Consider the following 18,270-nt stretch of genomic DNA (forward strand, 5'->3'; position numbering starts at 1 on the left):
TTAGGAGAAAAATGGCGGAAATGGCGGTTTCGATATTCACTACCACGTAACATGTATGTACATGATGTATAAATCAGTCAGTACTGACCAGTGAATATCAGCAGCCAATGACATCAAACTAAAACTAAAGGCCTATTTAAGATGTGTTCCACTTAACGCAATGCTCGCGAGCATCATTTGTCTTTATTTAATAACAAGGATGAAATGATACTATGAGCGTTGCAAACGCTAAATGGAACATATCCTTAGACAATTTCATTAAAGTTTAGTACATCTTTAGTTTAGATGCTTTTAGTTTAGATGTGGTTATCTTTTGCCGCCTATTTATCATTATATAGTGCAAGTGATAAAACTTTTAACACATAATTCATAGTAAAGTGACAAGTGTAGTGATTTTCCTCTGATTTAATTAGGTAAATACTTTATGTACATTGAAATAATATTCATTATAAGTGCAAGAAAACTTATATATGCAAATAACCTAGATTGTTGAAAAATAGTAAGAATTACATGAAATAAATATTTATGAAACATATTATTTAGTTAAAATGTATAACATATTGTATAACATATTGTTTAGTTAATAAAAACAATGAATATATTTATATGCAATTTAGAAAATGTACTTATGTATAACGCATACTGGTATTTATATATGTTCTGATTTAAGAGTATATAGTTTAATATTTAACATTCTTTATATTAATAATTAACACGTTGACTGCCACGTACTTTTTATTATATGATGCGCTCAGGGGGCCATAGTATAATTTCCATTATTCTTAACATATAATGGTAAAATATTAAATAATATGATATTATAAAATAAAATCATATTCTTCGAAGGTCAGCCCCATTTCTGTCTGAATTGTTTTAATTTAATAAACGGCAATATATTTATTATAAAAATTTGAATATGTTGAACAATTACGTACATTCCAACAACTATATGCGTACATCACGAAAAGTTAATGTACGAAACACAAAAAATAAAATTCAAAATAGAAAGATTAATAATTAGAAACTAATGCAAAGAATTAAAAATTTATACAAAAATTAAAAATTAGTACAAATAGAAAAATTTTAATTAAAAAAAAACTTGGCGGTGCTAAATAATATGGCGTATACTAATTTGACATCAAAATTAAATTTACTATTTAACTGATTTAATATATGCTTTGAAATTTAGCACCGCCAAGTTTTTTTTTAATTAAAATTTTTCTATTTGTACTAATTTTTAATTTTTATATAAATTTTTAATTCTTTGCATTAGTTTCTAATTATTAATCTTTCTATTTTGAATTTTATTTTTTGTGTTTCGTACATTACTTTTCGTGATGTACACATATAGTTGTTGGAATGTATGTAATTGTTCAACATATTCAAATTTTTTTTAATATATACAAGGTTATGTTATAATTTATTTTTCACATACGTTTTATTTTATTATATTTGTACATAAAATTATATTAAAATATATTATATTAAAATATATTAGTATAGATTCTATCATAATATTTTTAATTGCTTAATTGAAAATATAATATTCTTTCTATGTATATAGTTCTATGCATATAGTTTGGAGCAAATTAATATAATTTTGAAATTATTTACTTTTTTCAGCTATATTATTTATTTACTTTTTCAGCTATATTATTTATATTAAAGATAAGAGAAAAGAACGATAAAAGGGAAGGTAAAGAAGAAGATAAGAAGATAAGACATAATATTCAATGAGAAGAAGATAAAATATAAAAAGAAAAGGTAGAGGATAAAACACATAATTGTTATATTATTCAGGTATTCAGGTATATTTAGCATTTGGTCGATGTATTCTAATTGCTGTTTTAAAAATTGTTCTGTGTATGATTATATTTAATATAGTCATATTAAATTAGTATATAGAATCAGAATATATATATATAATATTAAATTGAAGAATTTTTCTATATAATACTCTTTCTTGTGTACTTTCAGAGTATCGTTACATTGTTAAATTGCTATTTATGATAATGATTGCTTTTAAATTTCTGTTTCAATATGACTGTCAAAGTATATAATTATCTTTTTACTGAAGATATTTCTAAATTGTTATATTTTGTCTTGATACATGATTATTTGGAAATGTGTTTTCACAAAGTAATAATAAAAGTATAATAATATAAAATGAAATTGCTTTTAATATTTCCAAAATATTGTAACTTAAAGTGATAACTTATTTATGAAATTTATATAATTATTTAGAAATGTTTGCTTTCAGTGTTATAATATATATATGCTTTCAAACAATTCAATGTTATATGTACATATATTTTGGAGAGAAAAAATGGTGATCGTTGGGGTGACAGGTGTGGAGGTGTGGGCCAAAAGAAAAAGGAAAAGAGGATGGTTGGAAGAGGAGATGGGAGCTGAAAGTTGAGGAGGAGGTGGAGTTACACTGGGGAATTGGAAGGATGTGGAAGCAGAGATGGAGAGGAAAAGGTCAGGGAGTTTTTTGAAAGAGAAAAGTAGACGAAAAGTGCTGAGTTGGATATGAAGGATGGTGGGAGAGGCGGGAAGAGAGATGGGGAGGGAGAGTGAAGATGGCGTTGGAGGCAGAAAGAAGGAGTGAGAGGAGTGGCGGAGACGGAGAGTGGAGATGGCGCCAGAGGCTGGAGGAAGAATGCGAGCGGCAGATAGATGGCTCTAGGAGTGAGAAGAATGAAGCAGGGGTAGTAAGATCGATGCGTAGATCGATGAGGGGAGTTATAGTGGACGGAATAGACAGTGAGAATTGACAGGGGCATAGTGAGAAATGGATAGGAAGACAGAAGGTGGAGAGTTGGTGGAGGAGGTGAGAGAGTTGAGGAAAGTGATGGTGGAAATGGTGCTGGTGTTAAGGAGGATGGTGAGGGGGATGGAGAGGAGAGGGGAAGCCGGTCGTGAGCACGTGGGAGAGGAGGTTAGAAAGGAGAGAGAAGGTGTGGGAGAAGAGAGGAGAGGAAGGAGAAAGGAGAGAGAAGGAAGAGAGGAGAGGAAGAGAGGAAGGTAGGAAGGCGGAGGAGTCAAGAACAGGGAAAGGGAAGACAACAGAGGGGAGAAGGGAGATAAGAGAGAAGAGAGGGAAAGGAAGCGGAGTGGAAGAAGAAAGAAGAGAGAAGGATGTGAAGGTGGAGGAGCCAAGGATAGGGAAAGGGAAGACATCAGAGGGGAGAAAGGAGACAGGAGAGAAGAAAGGGGATGGAATGAGAGTGGAAGACGATGAGAAGAGGAACAAACGGAAGGAGGGGGGGAAGGACGGAAGAGGAACAGAAGAGAAGGAAGAAAAGGGGAAGGCACAGGAGAGAAGGGGGAAAGGAAAGAAACGGGAAGAGAGGAAGAGGATGAAAGAGGTAGGAGAGAGGGAGGAGGAGAGGGGAGCAGAGAAGGAAAGGGAGAGTGGAGGAGAAGAGAGTTCAGAGGACAGAGAGAGAGAAGAAGAATGATGGAAGATGGTGGAAGAGGAACAGGAGGAGAGAAGGAAGAAGAGGAAGGCGGAGGTGGGAGGAGGAGAGGAGAAAGAAGTGGTTTTAGGTGGGGAGGGCAAGAGGACAGCCGGGGAGGACGCCTGGAGGAAGTTTGAAGAAAAGAGGGAAAGAGTGAGAAGGGAAAGAGAGAGGAAGGAGTTAGAGAGAAAGGAAAGGGAGAGAGAGGAGGAGGCGGAGAAGAGGGGGGAAAGAAGGAGGAACGTAGTGTGGAGAGGTGTAGAGAGGGGCAGCGCGGAGGAAAGGGGGGATAGTGAAGGAGGAACTGGGGAGAAAGGTAGAGATTAGGGGGGTTCGGGAAAGGAGAGGGAGCGCGGGAATGGTTTTGATAACAAGTATGGGGAGGGTGAGGGACAAGAAGGATGTGTTGGAAAGAGGATGGGAAATAAGGAGGAATTGGGGGTGGGGATAGACGAAGATTGGTCAATGGAGGAAAGGAGGGTAAGATGGAAATTGGTTGAAAAGGCTAGGACGGAGAGGGCAAGGGGAAGGATAGTAGTGACGACGAACAGAAAGATTTGGATTGACGGAAAGGCTTGGGGGTGGGATTTGTTGGGAGAGGAGTGGTATGAGGAGACAGAGGAGACAGAGGAGGAGAGTGATGGATAGAAGGAAGGGGTGAGAGGGAAAGAGGGGAAGAAGGTAGAAAGTGGAGAGGAGGAAAGGAAGAGGAGGAAGGGGGTAAGAGTAGGGTCAAAAGGGAGAGAATAAGGAGAGAGGGAAAAAGAAAAGGTAGGGAAAGGAGGAGAGAGGGCGGAAGGGAATGGAAGGAAGGGGAGGATAGGGGGGGAGTCGATAATTGCTATGGTTATAAGAATTTCTGTCCTTTTGATTTATTTGATTTTACAGTTAGTCCCGAGGCAGGAGAGATAAAGGAAAGGAAAAGATGAAGAAGGAGAGGAACGGATGTGAGGAAAGAAGAGACGCAGGACGGAGGAAGCATAAACAGGAGAAGGAGAGAAGAGAGACTGATGGATGGATAGAGAAAAGGAAAGAAAGGAAGCATGGTGTGGAAGAAGAAGGGACAGGAGGCAGGAGGGAGAAAAAGGGGGAAGGGGGAGGGAGAACAAGGAGGGGGAGGGTGCGTAGGGAGGGCGAGGGAATGTAGTTTGTAATGGTTGCACAAGGGCCAGGCCGGGGGGGATTAAAGTATATGGTTGTAAGGGGTCGGGTACGCTCCCCGAAAAAGCGCCATGGTGTAAGGGTTTGGGTACGTTCCTGAAAAACGCCCTTTAAACCCCTAGGGGAAATAAAGTATCTATATCTATCTATCTATCTATCTATGTACATATATTTTAATATTTTTAACATTTGCAAAATATTATTTATCTGTTTATATGTTTATATATGTTTATACAATTTAAATCTTATTTTTTTAGAAAATATAGTTTGTGAATAAAAAGATTGTACATTTAGTGGTATCTAAAGCAAAATAGTGAATACAATTGGACTTTAAACGAAGATGTGACAATAATAAAAATTGTACTGTTTAAAGGAGGAATATAATCACAAAATTAATTTCTATTATATATAATATTACTCTTTTCAAAATTATCATTTGTGAGTTTTAAAGGTCATCAGCTTTTTTTCAATTATTAAAAAAGAATTTTACTTAGAAAATTAATTTTATAATATTTTTATTAAATACATATAGATATATTTAGGTATAAATACATATAATAGATTTATGTAATATTTGAAAAAATAATGAATGTCTTTTATATTCTTATTAATATTATAATATTTTCATGAAATTTATTGCAGAAAATATTGAAAATGTTATCTATATCAACATTAATGTAAATCCTTAATTGCTAAACAAATAAATGATGTATTCTTTATATGTCAGATGTAATCGTGACACAAGCATTTGTCTTGTAATATTCTGTAAAAAAATTTAAAGGAGTTATTATAATTGCTTGTACTATTATTACATCTGACATTATTAAAAGAACATATATCGTTTATTTATTTAACAACTAAGGAATTATATTGGTTTCTTTAGATAACACTTTATGCATTTATTGCAATAAACTTTACGAAAATAATATTAAGTTAAAAATCTAAATAGACATAAACATTACGAAACACATTAAAAAATTGCTCAGATACATCTTCGAAATTTATATTACATTAAATATCTTTTTATATATTATTTTTATACATATAGTGATATTTATATAGTGATATATAAATACATATCGTTCGAATTTATCTTAAAATTCTCTTTTGATATAAGTATTAAAAAAAAATTTATTAACATATATTTGATAACTTCAAAAACTCAAAGATTATGATTTTAAGAAAGTAATCTTTTTATACACGATAATATTATATTATTCCTCCTTTTTAAACTAATAACAATTTTTGTTATTGTAATTTTTTTTTAAATTTTGTAGAGATATTTTAGTCTTTTGATTTAAGTACCATATCCTGTATGTACATGATTTAGACTTTTTTCAATAATTTACATTTATTATAATACACACATAATTTAATATATGTATGTAATAGATCTAAATACATATTCTTAGCTTAATACTATTTTCTGAAATTTATTGCAGATATTTAAAATGTTATCTATCAACATCAATACATTAATCTTTAATTGCTGACTAAATAATTATTTTAAATATTATCTTTTAGTACATACTGCCTAAAAATCTAATAGAAACAAAAGAACATCAAGGCCGCTGTTACTATCTAATCTAACAATCTAACATTATTCAAAAAACATCGTTTTATTTATGCAGCGATTTAAAAATTGCATTGATTTTTTATGGATACTTTACATCTCTTGCAATAAGTTTTACAAAAATATTAAGTTAAGAACGTAGTTACGAATTATCATTTACATTAGGAAATTGCTTCCTTAAATATATTTGCTACATTTATTATATTAAATATTTTGTTACATAGAATATTATGGGGTGTATCTGAAAAAAATTAACATTTTTCTCGAAAACCAAGATTTCGAAAAAAGGTCTTCTGTTTTGTGACTTCGAGGAGGATATAAAATAGTACCATGAGTTTAATTCATTGAATTTTAATTATAACCCTACCTTATCGAGCTGTGTCGATCTGTAAAACAAAGAATCGCATTTTGAATCGTTTCCTCTGTCTCACTAACATGCTATATCTACACAGCGTGTTACTAGAAATTGCCTTCATAGATATTTTTATAAATATTAATTTTATATAAAATGTTATTATAATATTAAATATTAATACAATATAAAATATTAATTCTTATATTAATAAATATTAATATAATGTAAATAATATATACATAGTTAATTTTACACAAAAATGTTTTAAACATTGTTTGGGTCGAAGTATCACTATCTCCCCTTGAAGTCATGAAACTTTTGTACATTTTTTTACGAAAGCTTTGGTTTCCAAGAAATAATATTAACTTTTTTAGATTTAAAGGTATCCATTTCTCTTAATGATATTATTGAAAAACAAAAAAATAATTTTCTGCGCAGAATTAGTTCCAGAGTTGACTGCACGAATTGACGGCTTTTCAAGTGGATACAGGTAAGTAATTTTAATTTTAAGAATCACATAAAGGCTGCTGTGCGTCGCCTATAAAAACCGGCTGCTATGCGTCGGTACAGAGCTGCTGTGCGCCTGTGAAAAACGGCTGCTGTGCGCCTGTACAGAGCTGCTGTGCGCCTGTAAAAATCGGCTGCTGTGCGCTTGTAAAAAACGGCTGCTGTGCGCCTGTAAAAAACGGCTGCTGTGCGCCGATACAAAGCTGCTGTGCGTCGTAATAAAATTGTACGTTGATATAGAGCAACTGCCTAGAGAGCAGTTGTTGCATATTTTAAAATAAAAAGGTTACACCTAATAATTATTTATTTATATTGTATTTATATAAAATGTTTACAAACACAAAGAATATAACTCTGCCATCTAGAGAAAAAGATATAATTGTTCGAGGTGACTGGTTAACTGACATACATATGGACCATTTCGGTTATCTCTTACAAAATTATTCAGATTATAGACCTGTTGAAACCTGGCGAGTGCAATGCCTTGATAGGATTCAACCTATGCCAGTAGATAAAAAACATATACAAATATTACATAGTTCATCAGGTCCATATAATGGACATTGGGTTTGTAGCTATTATGACAAAAAGAACATATTTATTTATGATTCATTAAATTATAAGAAGCTACATAAACATCACGAACAATTCTTAAAAAGATTATTCCCAACATATGATTTTAAAAAGCACCCTGTCAAGTTCCCAACGGTACAGCATCAACCAAATAGTAACGATTGCGGTGTTTTTGCAATAGCTTTTGCAATTTCATTATTATTTAATATTAAACCTGAGAAAGTGACATATGATCATAGTTCAATGCGTTCGCATTTGATAAAAATTTTTGAATCTAATGTAATCGAGCATTTTCCACAAGATAAACGTTATACTTTTCAAAAAATACTCCCATTAGCAGTAGTTAAAGCGAGAGAAGCTGAAGCAATTCGTATAAGTACGATACGTCAACATAAGACAAAGCAACAAAAATTTAATCGTTTGGAAAAAGTTGATAATAGTCATTCTGAGAAAAAATTACATAATAATCAATTATTAATATTAACGGACAATACGCCAAAAGAATTTATACAAATAACGAATGACAGTAAAAAAATAAGTAATATTGAAGAATTTATAAAACTAACAAATAATTTTAAAAAAACAAATGATATTGAAGAAATAAATATTCCAAAAGAATTTATACAAATAACAAATGACAGTGAAAAAACAAATAATATTAAAGAATTTATAAAAACAAATAATATTAAAGAAACTAATAATATTGAAGAAATAAATAATGTTGAAGAATTTATAAAAACATCAAATAATATTAAAGAAACAAATAACATTGAAGAATTTATAAAAACAACAAATAATATTGAAAAAATAAATGATGTTAAAGAAACTGATAAATATTTTCAAAATAAGCATTATATTAAAAATTACACCGGTTACAAAATTATTGATAATAATAATGATTTATGTAGTAACAATAAAATAAGTAAAATCAAAATTTACCAACCAATCTATCCAAACAAAGATTCTAAAAATAAATGTACTAAGAAACGTTCTCGATGTGAAGATACTGTCCAATTAGAAGTTAATATAAAGAAACAATGTGTGCAAGATTTAGAAAGTTCTCTTATACATTATACTAAAAATTTAGAAAATAATCGAGCTAAAAAACGACGTCCATGCGAACAAGATTTAAAAATCAACCGCGCTAAACAACGGTATAGATATAAAAAGAATTTAGAAGATAGACGCGCTAAGAAAAGAAAGCGATATGAACAAAATGTAGAACATAATCGCGCTAAGGACCGGTATCGATATGATCAGAATATAGAAAATAAACGCGCTAGGAAACGGGATTTATATAAACAGAATATTGTAAAACAACGTGCACAAAAACGTAAACGCTATTCCATAAACACTCAGCAAGAACGAGATAGACAAAAAGGATTAGATCCTGATCGCAAATGGCTTTACAACAGACGATATTATCAGAAAAGTAAAAAATCTGTACTTGTTATAAAGAATCACGATGTTGGAAAAAAAGTTATTAAAAAATATAATAAATAACTATAAGAAATTAGGCTCTGTGTATTAAAACATAAACTTAAATTTAAAGGCCATAAGAGCTAAACGCGGATGATAGTGCGTAAGTTCAACGAGAAAATAAGTTTTTCGTTGAAACTTATTTGTGTGCACAGGGCACAAATTTTCTTGGTACGATACCAAGCAAATTTAAATAATTCTCAATTCGAGAATTTATTTAATTATTATCCCTCTTTCCCCCCTGTAATGTTGTAGGCGAGAAAAATATCGGGCCGAAAGTCGCTGAATCGGGAATCGAACCCGAGTCTTTCGCTTGCCGGGCGACTGCTCTTACCACTGAGCTATTCAGACCCCTCAACTCGATACTTCTCGGTCGCCAAGAAAATTTGTGCCCTGTGCACACAAATAAGTTTCAACGAAAAACTTATTTTCTCGTTGAACTTACGCACTATCATCCGCGTTTAGCTCTTATGGCCTTTAAATTTAAGTTTATGTTTTAATACACAGAGCCTAATTTCTTATAGTTATTTAAAATTCACGCCGGCGGAAGATGGCGTTATTCTTCAATTTAATATATAATTGTAGGCGACCGAGAAGTATCGAGTTGAGGGGTCTGAATAGCTCAGTGGTAAGAGCAGTCGCCCGGCAAGCGAAAGACTCGGGTTCGATTCCCGATTCAGCGACTTTCGGCCCGATATTTTTCTCGCCTACAACATTACAGGGGGGAAAGAGGGATAATAATTAAATAAATTCTCGAATTGAGAATTATTTAAATTTGCTTGGTATCGTACCAAGAAAATTTGTGCCCTGTGCACACAAATAAGTTTCAACGAAAAACTTATTTTCTCGTTGAACTTACGCACTATCATCCGCGTTTAGCTCTTATGGCCTTTAAATTTAAGTTTATGTTTTAATACACAGAGCCTAATTTCTTATAGTTATTTAAAATTCACGCCGGCGGAAGATGGCGTTATTCTTCAATTTAATATATAATTGTAGGCGACCGAGAAGTATCGAGTTGAGGGGTCTGAATAGCTCAGTGGTAAGAGCAGTCGCCCGGCAAGCGAAAGACTCGGGTTCGATTCCCGATTCAGCGACTTTCGGCCCGATATTTTTCTCGCCTACAACATTACAGGGGGGAAAGAGGGATAATAATTAAATAAATTCTCGAATTGAGAATTATTTAAATTTGCTTGGTATCGTACCAAGAAAATTTGTGCCCTGTGCACACAAATAAGTTTCAACGAAAAACTTATTTTCTCGTTGAACTTACGCACTATCATCCGCGTTTAGCTCTTATGGCCTTTAAATTTAAGTTTATGTTTTAATACACAGAGCCTAATTTCTTATAGTTATTTAAAATTCACGCCGGCGGAAGATGGCGTTATTCTTCAATTTAATATATAATTGTAGGCGACCGAGAAGTATCGAGTTGAGGGGTCTGAATAGCTCAGTGGTAAGAGCAGTCGCCCGGCAAGCGAAAGACTCGGGTTCGATTCCCGATTCAGCGACTTTCGGCCCGATATTTTTCTCGCCTACAACATTACAGGAGGGAAAGAGGGATAATAATTAAATAAATTCTCGAATTGAGAATTATTTAAATTTGCTTGGTATCGTACCAAGAAAATTTGTGCCCTGTGCACACAAATAAGTTTCAACGAAAAACTTATTTTCTCGTTGAACTTACGCACTATCATCCGCGTTTAGCTCTTATGGCCTTTAAATTTAAGTTTATGTTAAAATATAATAAGTTTTGGTCGAAAAACACGATAAAACTTCATCATTCTTTAGAAATATTTATACAAAATATTATGAAGAAACTCACTATTAAAGATCACATCGAGAAACGATTAAAAGCTGAAAAAATCGTACGTTGGTGTATGTATGTTAGAAGAAGTTATATACGTAATATTTACAGAATATTAGCTTTGATTAAAAAGAAAACAGAAGCGAGTTTAACTCAAATTGAAAAATGTTCTACAGTTGAAGAAAAATTAGATGCCTTATGTGGCGAATCTAGTCATACAGCCTCATCTGAAAATTATTTTATTGATTCTACATATCAACATGTAATTCCAAAAGAATCATTAGTAATAAATGGAGATGAGAAAATAAGAAACTTACCGTTAATAAAATCTGCATTCGAACCTTTAGTAATGAATGAAGAAGGAAAAGTAATAAATATATTACCGTTAATAGAAATAGAAACGAAAAAATCATGGTCGTGCAATTTTTCATGTAAAACTGACGATCCAATTTTAATTAGTCGTTATCAGAAATTTCTCGAAACTTTGAATTTCTGTACTTTAAAAAATGTACCTAAATTGATACAAGATATTCATAAATGTACTATGAAAACTTCAAATGAGATATTGGGCCATACGCGTAGCTGCCATATTGATTTAACACTTTGCGAAGGAATGTTTCTTCCAGTTCAACTATTATCGCCTCATTTTTCACGAGTAAGATATATTAAGCGTTTAATTTATCAACTTACAGATTCTTATCGAAAGATGGATAATCTAGATGAAGCATTAACTAATGCTGATTTAAATACATTAAATGAAATTGTAACTTCTGCAGAAGAAAAAGCAGATATGTACAAACAGCAACAGACAGATACAATTATGAGCGATGATGATATTATTTCTAAATATCATCAAGCGTTTAAGGCTTTGGTTAAACGATCAACAGACACGTCACGATATGCTTGCGTATCGTGCGAAAGATCTTGTAACACATTACAAGAGAAATGTTTCTGAAGTCAATATTCTTCGAGGATTAGACACTCAAGATTGGAAAAATTTAATGGCACATATACAACAAGAAAGTAATGCGCAATATATATGTACTTATTGTGCAGGTAAATTTCGGAAAGGCGTAATGCCCGCATACTGCATTTTGAATAATCTCTTTACACAAGATGTGCCCGAAGCAATATCATCTCTTAACACATTTGAAAAAATTCTTATACAGAGAGCTAAAGCATTTCAAACTGTCGTCAAAATGGAAACTGTTATTAATAAAAAATTGCCTCAAAGGCAAATGATACAAAAAGTTAAAGGCAGAACATTTCATTTACCACTTCCGTTACAGGAGACATTGAAGAAATTATGCTTGGATACTGATCCAATAAATGTTAATAACGAATTATATATTTTAGTTAGAAGTATCCCGAACAAATCAAAGATTATTTGGGAAGAAATGGTTAATGTTAAAAAAGTTTTGACGCTTTAATATGGTTAAAGGACAACAATTCTTTATACTCTAACATTATATTGCCAAATGATCATAATAAATTGAACATTTTAGAACAATTAAAAAATTCAGAATTTCAAGTGGAAGAGACAGAAGTGATATTAGATGACGAACCTGACAATGAGATATTAGATAATTCAATAGATGAGACGAAAAATGGTGTCGAAAATATATTAGACAATCAACATAAGGCAATGTTAACTCAAGTTACAGATGAAAAAGATGGTTATTATGAAGAATACACTATCTATCCCTTATATGAAAAGAAAGCAAATAAAACTTCTACAGAATTGTACCAAATGTTAAAAGTTGAAAATTCAGCTTTGGATAATCGTGAAAAAGATTTAGATTTAATGTGTTTTCCAGATTTATATTCTTTTGGTATTAATGGACAACGTGAAAGTAGAAAAGTGAAACTTCAAGATCATGAATTTATTAAATGTCGTTTGACATCTAAACATCCAAAATACAGATTAAACCAACAATATTTATTTTATTTATTGAATGATGCCAATATTCGTCAGTTAAGACGTGGAATTTATCATAAATTGAATATAACTAATCCTCAAGATCGTTATACGGCTGCAGAATATTTAGAAGCATTGTCGAAAGAACAGTTGAAATCTGATCTAACAACAATATTTTCTACACTTCGAAATACGGAACAATATTGGCGTAAACCGAGAAGTAATCTAAGGTGTATGACGCAGCATTATGGACCTGCGACATGGTTTTTAACACTTAGTCCGAGTGAATGGTTATGGGAAGATTTAGGTGAATATATTCGTGAAGTAAATAAATGGCATGATGTTTCTTTAGTTAGCGAACTTGTTGCTAAAGATCCTGTATCAACGTCCAGATTTCTTGATAATAAGTTTCGGGCAATGCTCGATTTCATTAACTCCAAAGATCATCCAATTGGAGAAGTAACACACTATTTCTGGCGACGAGAATACCAAGGTAGAGGTATACAACATTTCCACTTATTAATTTGGATTAAAAATGCACCGATTTTCAATGAATCTACTGTTGAAGAAGTTTCCAAATTTATTTTACAACATATAAGCTGCAGAATGCCAGATGAAAATATTTCGCCACTATTGTACAAACGTGTTGATACGCATCAACGACATAAACACAACGATTATTGTCTTCGCTCTAAAAAAGTAGGCCGTAAAGTTATTCGTCGATGTCGTTTTGGATTTCCTCGTCCCGTTACTGAAACTTTTAACATGAGAGATGTAGCAACTTCAATAGCAGGTAGAAAACAATTGAAACAGAAAAGTAGGCTTTACGATCTTCCTCGAACGGAGAATGAAGTTAATATAAATGATTATAATCTTGTTCTTCTTACTGCATGGGAAGGTAATATGGATATACAATTTATTGGTGAAAAATCATCGCTGCTTACCTCATACATTACTAAATATATGAATAAAGCAGCAAAATGTGAGTTGTCTGATTCTATTCTTAATATTGAAAATAATAATAATAATAATAATAATAATAATAATAATAATAAGAAATTAGTAAGTCATCTTTGGAATATAAGTATGCGATTTGTGAATAATAGAGAATGTGGAGCTCTCGAAGCTGCTGATATATTGTTAGGTATTTCTTTGTATGGAACTGATCGGAATACAACTATCAGATGGTTAGATGTTAATCAAATACGACGTAAAAGATTAAAAAATTACAAGGAAATTGAAGCTCTTGATCCTGAATCTACAGATATATTTTATCCGTCTTTAATAGATGATCTTTATTCACATAGACCAAACGAATTAGAAAATATATCTCTTTATGAATTTGCACAGTGGTATGATGTCTCGAAGATCAAACCAAAAAATAAGTATGTTGAATATTATAAAATAGGTGATGGTAAATATCTTAAACGACGACAGCGTGGATATCTTATTGATCATTATAAAATTAATGTTAATACACAGCCGGAAAAGTATTTCTTTGCGTTATTACTTATGTTCAAACCATGGCGAAAATTAGACGATCTTAAAAACGGAGATACATATGCCGAATCGTTTCAGAAAGAAAAATTGCATCTTGTAGAAGCGTTACAATATCATGAAAAATTAGAAGAATTGCAAAAAGCATTTGAAACTGCAAAACAGTTAGTTCAGCAGTGCCTAGATGACGATTTACAAAAACAACAGTCTCAGGATGATCCTGAAAATCCGATAGGTGTTCAAAATATAGAAGCTGGTGAAGCAATGCAAGATTTTAAGGATCTTGGTGATAAAGCGGTTCGAGAAATCGATATATCTGAAATGATAGCAAAATTAAATGCGGATCAAAAACGTGTATTCGATAAAGCTATCAATACTGTAAAGTCAGATGAATCAATATTGCGATTATATGTTAGCGGAGAAGGTGGTACTGGAAAAAGTTAATCAAGACTATTACATGCTGGATAAAACAAAATCTCAACAAAGATACTGCTGTAGCAGCACCTACTGGTATAGCAGCATTTAATATAGATGGTTTGACAATCCATAGATTGTTTCAATTACCCGTTGAACATGGTAATACTCCTAAGTATAAGCAACTATCTGATCATGTATTGGAAGTTTTACGAGAACAGTTTAATAATGTTATTCTTTTTATAATTGATGAAGTGTCAATGATATCTAATTTGACTTTAATGTATATAAATCTTCGATTGTCTCAAATATTTGACACTAGTGATTGCGATGATGGTTGGTTTGGTCGAAAGCACATTCTTTTATTCGGAGATTTGCTTCAACTACCTCCCGTACGCGATGATCCTATTTTTAAACATTTATCAGATGAAAAAGTTGCTAAATATCTTGGTTCCATAAATGCGGTTAATTTATGGACTACATTATTTGAGTATGATGAATTGATAATCAATATGCGTCAGCAAGGAGATAACACTTATCGTGAGTTATTGTCAAGAATTCGTATCGGTTTATTAACAAAATCTGATGGTAAGATTCTCGAAAGTAAAAAAATTTGTTTTAAAGGTGATTCCTTCGAATCTAGACTAAACGAGTTATGTCATTTTATTAACAATCTATCATCAGACATCGTTTGTTTACTGCCCACTTGTCATATGTGTGATGTTCTCAATGATGCAATGTTAAGTCGCATTACTTCTAAAGAAATAATATTAGTTGCTGAAGATACAATTGAATGTATTCCATATCTAAAAAAGAAAGTATCTAAAAAAGAAAGTATTAAAAGTATTATCAAATAATGATGATGATAATTCAAAAACAGCTGGGCTTTCGAAAAAAATCATAATTAAAATTGGAGCGAAAATTATGATACGGCGTAATGTTGATGTTAGTTTGGGTCTTGTAAATGGTACAATTGCTAAAGTAATTTCAATTGTACAAGATAATGATGGTCAGGTAGAAAAAATTAAACTTCTTTTATCATCAGGTTTAGAATATTTAATTGAAAGAGTAAGTGTTAAATTTGAGGTGGTAGATAGAGCATACGTTGTCAGAAAACAATTCCCAATATGTTTGAGTTACGGCATCACTATACATAAAAGCCAAGGATTGAGTTTGCAAAGTGCTATTATGGACATTGGTAATTCTGTGTTTAATTGTGGCCAAACTTATGTTGCATTATCGCGATTAACATCTTTAGAAGGATTACATTTAATTAACTTCGATCCTTCATCAGTAAGAGTTAATGAAGATGCAATTATTGAATATAATCGTCTAAAACAAATACATAAACCGAAAGTAGAAATGATTGCTATGTCAAAGGAACAATATTACAAAGTAAAAGATGTCTTATGGGTGTTACCAAAAGTAATAGCTTCTGTTCAAAAATCAGGTTTAGATGAAAATGTTCGAAAAAGTACAGCTTGGATCATGCATGGTTTTCAAAATACAGACAAGGTTTCATGCTATGCAAATGCAGTATTACAGTGTTTATTGAATTTAAATGCCATTAGGCAGCAATTGTCCAATTGTGATAAATCAGATATTTTACGTATGTTAATGCATCGATATGAAAATGGAATATGTAATTTAAATACATATGCAATACGACAATGTGTAGGAGAATATTTTTCAAGTCCTATAAAACGAAATGCATCTGATTTTTTTATAGCTCTTTGTGAAAAATATGAATATATAAAGAGTTTAGTGAGGCATCAAATAACTTCTATTAGACGATGTAAAACTTGTGATAATACAAAAACTACTGTTGATAATAATATTATTATTTCTATTCCTATTAATCATTTAAAGAAGAAAACTTGTAATCTTAATGAATTATTAAATATTACGTTTTCACATTGGTATCAGTCGCATAATGAGACGTGTGAATATTGTACTGGAAATGATATAATATTCAAAAAAGAAATAATATTATCAAAAGAGATAGTTGTTATTCGTGTAATATTTTCATCACAGGACAATAAATTAACGAAAGCAACACAAAACTTTAATTTGAGTGCTATTCCAACAACTAAAGTATTAATAGATGGACATTTATATAAAGTCATGAATGCTATATTTTACTATGGTTCAAATATTGATGAAGGTCATTATATAAGCATGTGTAGAGAAGGAACATCTAATATTTGGATTGAAGTTAATGATGCTCAAGTTAAAAAAAGGCAGTGGCCTAGAGGTGCTAAAGATGTTTATTTACTATTTTTACAGAAAATGTAGTAAATAATAAATATCAAATGTTATAAAATAAAGAAAAAAATTCCTTATTAAAATATATTTACATGTTTAACTTGATTAATACTTAATCATTTAATAATTGTATTTCGATCAGTTCTATGCAAAAAAAGGTGTTATGTATCAGCAATTTCATGAACAATGTTTAATATTCTGTACTATTTATGTATAAAAAATTTTAATGTGAAAGAGAAAGAGAAAGAGATTATCAATTATATATTTTTATTATTAAATAGAATATTTTTATTATTTAAAATAAAAGTTTGTAACTCACTCTTTTCTTGTTTTACTTATTCAAAGATGAATTAGATAAGCAGAGCAATGATTATTTATTACTAAATTTAGAAATATTGATTGAGTGAAAAAATAATTAACTTCTAATGACATATTAATTTGTTTGTATTTGTCTAGTAAGAATAGCAAAGAAGTTTGAAGTCTGGTTGTCTAAGTAAGCTCTAAGTAAGATCTAAAAATGACCGTCATATTTTAATAAAATATGATGGGGGTGGTGGCGAGGTCTTTCCTTATATATTTAATCATGTTTAATGTATGTATAGTACAAAAAGGAGTGATATCTCTACAAAAATTACCCTTTTAAAAAAAAGGTAAAAAAAGGTGCTAAGTCCGCGTAAAAACTGTTATGTGTTTGCATAATAAATAATGGTTATTATAACCCTCAAAAACTATAAAAAACCTATTTCAAAAATAGTACCATTTCAATCTACAAAATTATTTTAATCTACAAAATAGTTATTTTAAACCGTAAAAAAACTAAGTTATTTTAGTTATACATTTTACTTACCTTACAAAAGTAATGATATCAATAAAATTGTGCTAAGTAAAAATAAAAATTTATAAAAATAAATCAAAAAACTGTATCAAAAAAGTTACAAAATACTATCAAATCCAAACAAAAAATAATATCGAAAAGTTGTGCTATTTGAAGATAAAAACAATAATATTTTAATAAAAAGTTAGACATCATGTGTTTAATTTTTTAAAAATATATATTACAAAATTGCGCCAACAAAATAAAAACTTTTAATATAAAATATATATTTTTCTTAAATTCTAGTCAAGTTACAAAATACTATCAAATCCAAACAAAAAATAATATTGAAAAGTTGTGCTATTTGAAGATAAAAACATAATAATATTTTAATAAAAAGTTGGACATCATGTGTTTAATTTTTTACAAAAATATATTACAAA

General features: G+C 31.0%; 1 pseudogene; it reads left to right on the forward strand.

The window, feature by feature from the left end:
- Positions 1–11,199: 11,199 nt before the first annotated feature.
- Positions 11,200–17,043, forward strand: LOC145964831 (uncharacterized; annotated as a pseudogene).
- The last annotated feature ends 1,227 nt before the right edge of the window (positions 17,044–18,270 follow it).

This window comes from Camponotus vicinus, unplaced genomic scaffold (genome assembly GCF_025532165.1).
Source record: "Camponotus vicinus isolate PSW18456_S1 unplaced genomic scaffold, iyCamVici1.0 SCAF_14, whole genome shotgun sequence".
In the NCBI taxonomy this organism is placed as follows: Eukaryota; Metazoa; Arthropoda; class Insecta; order Hymenoptera; family Formicidae; genus Camponotus; species Camponotus vicinus.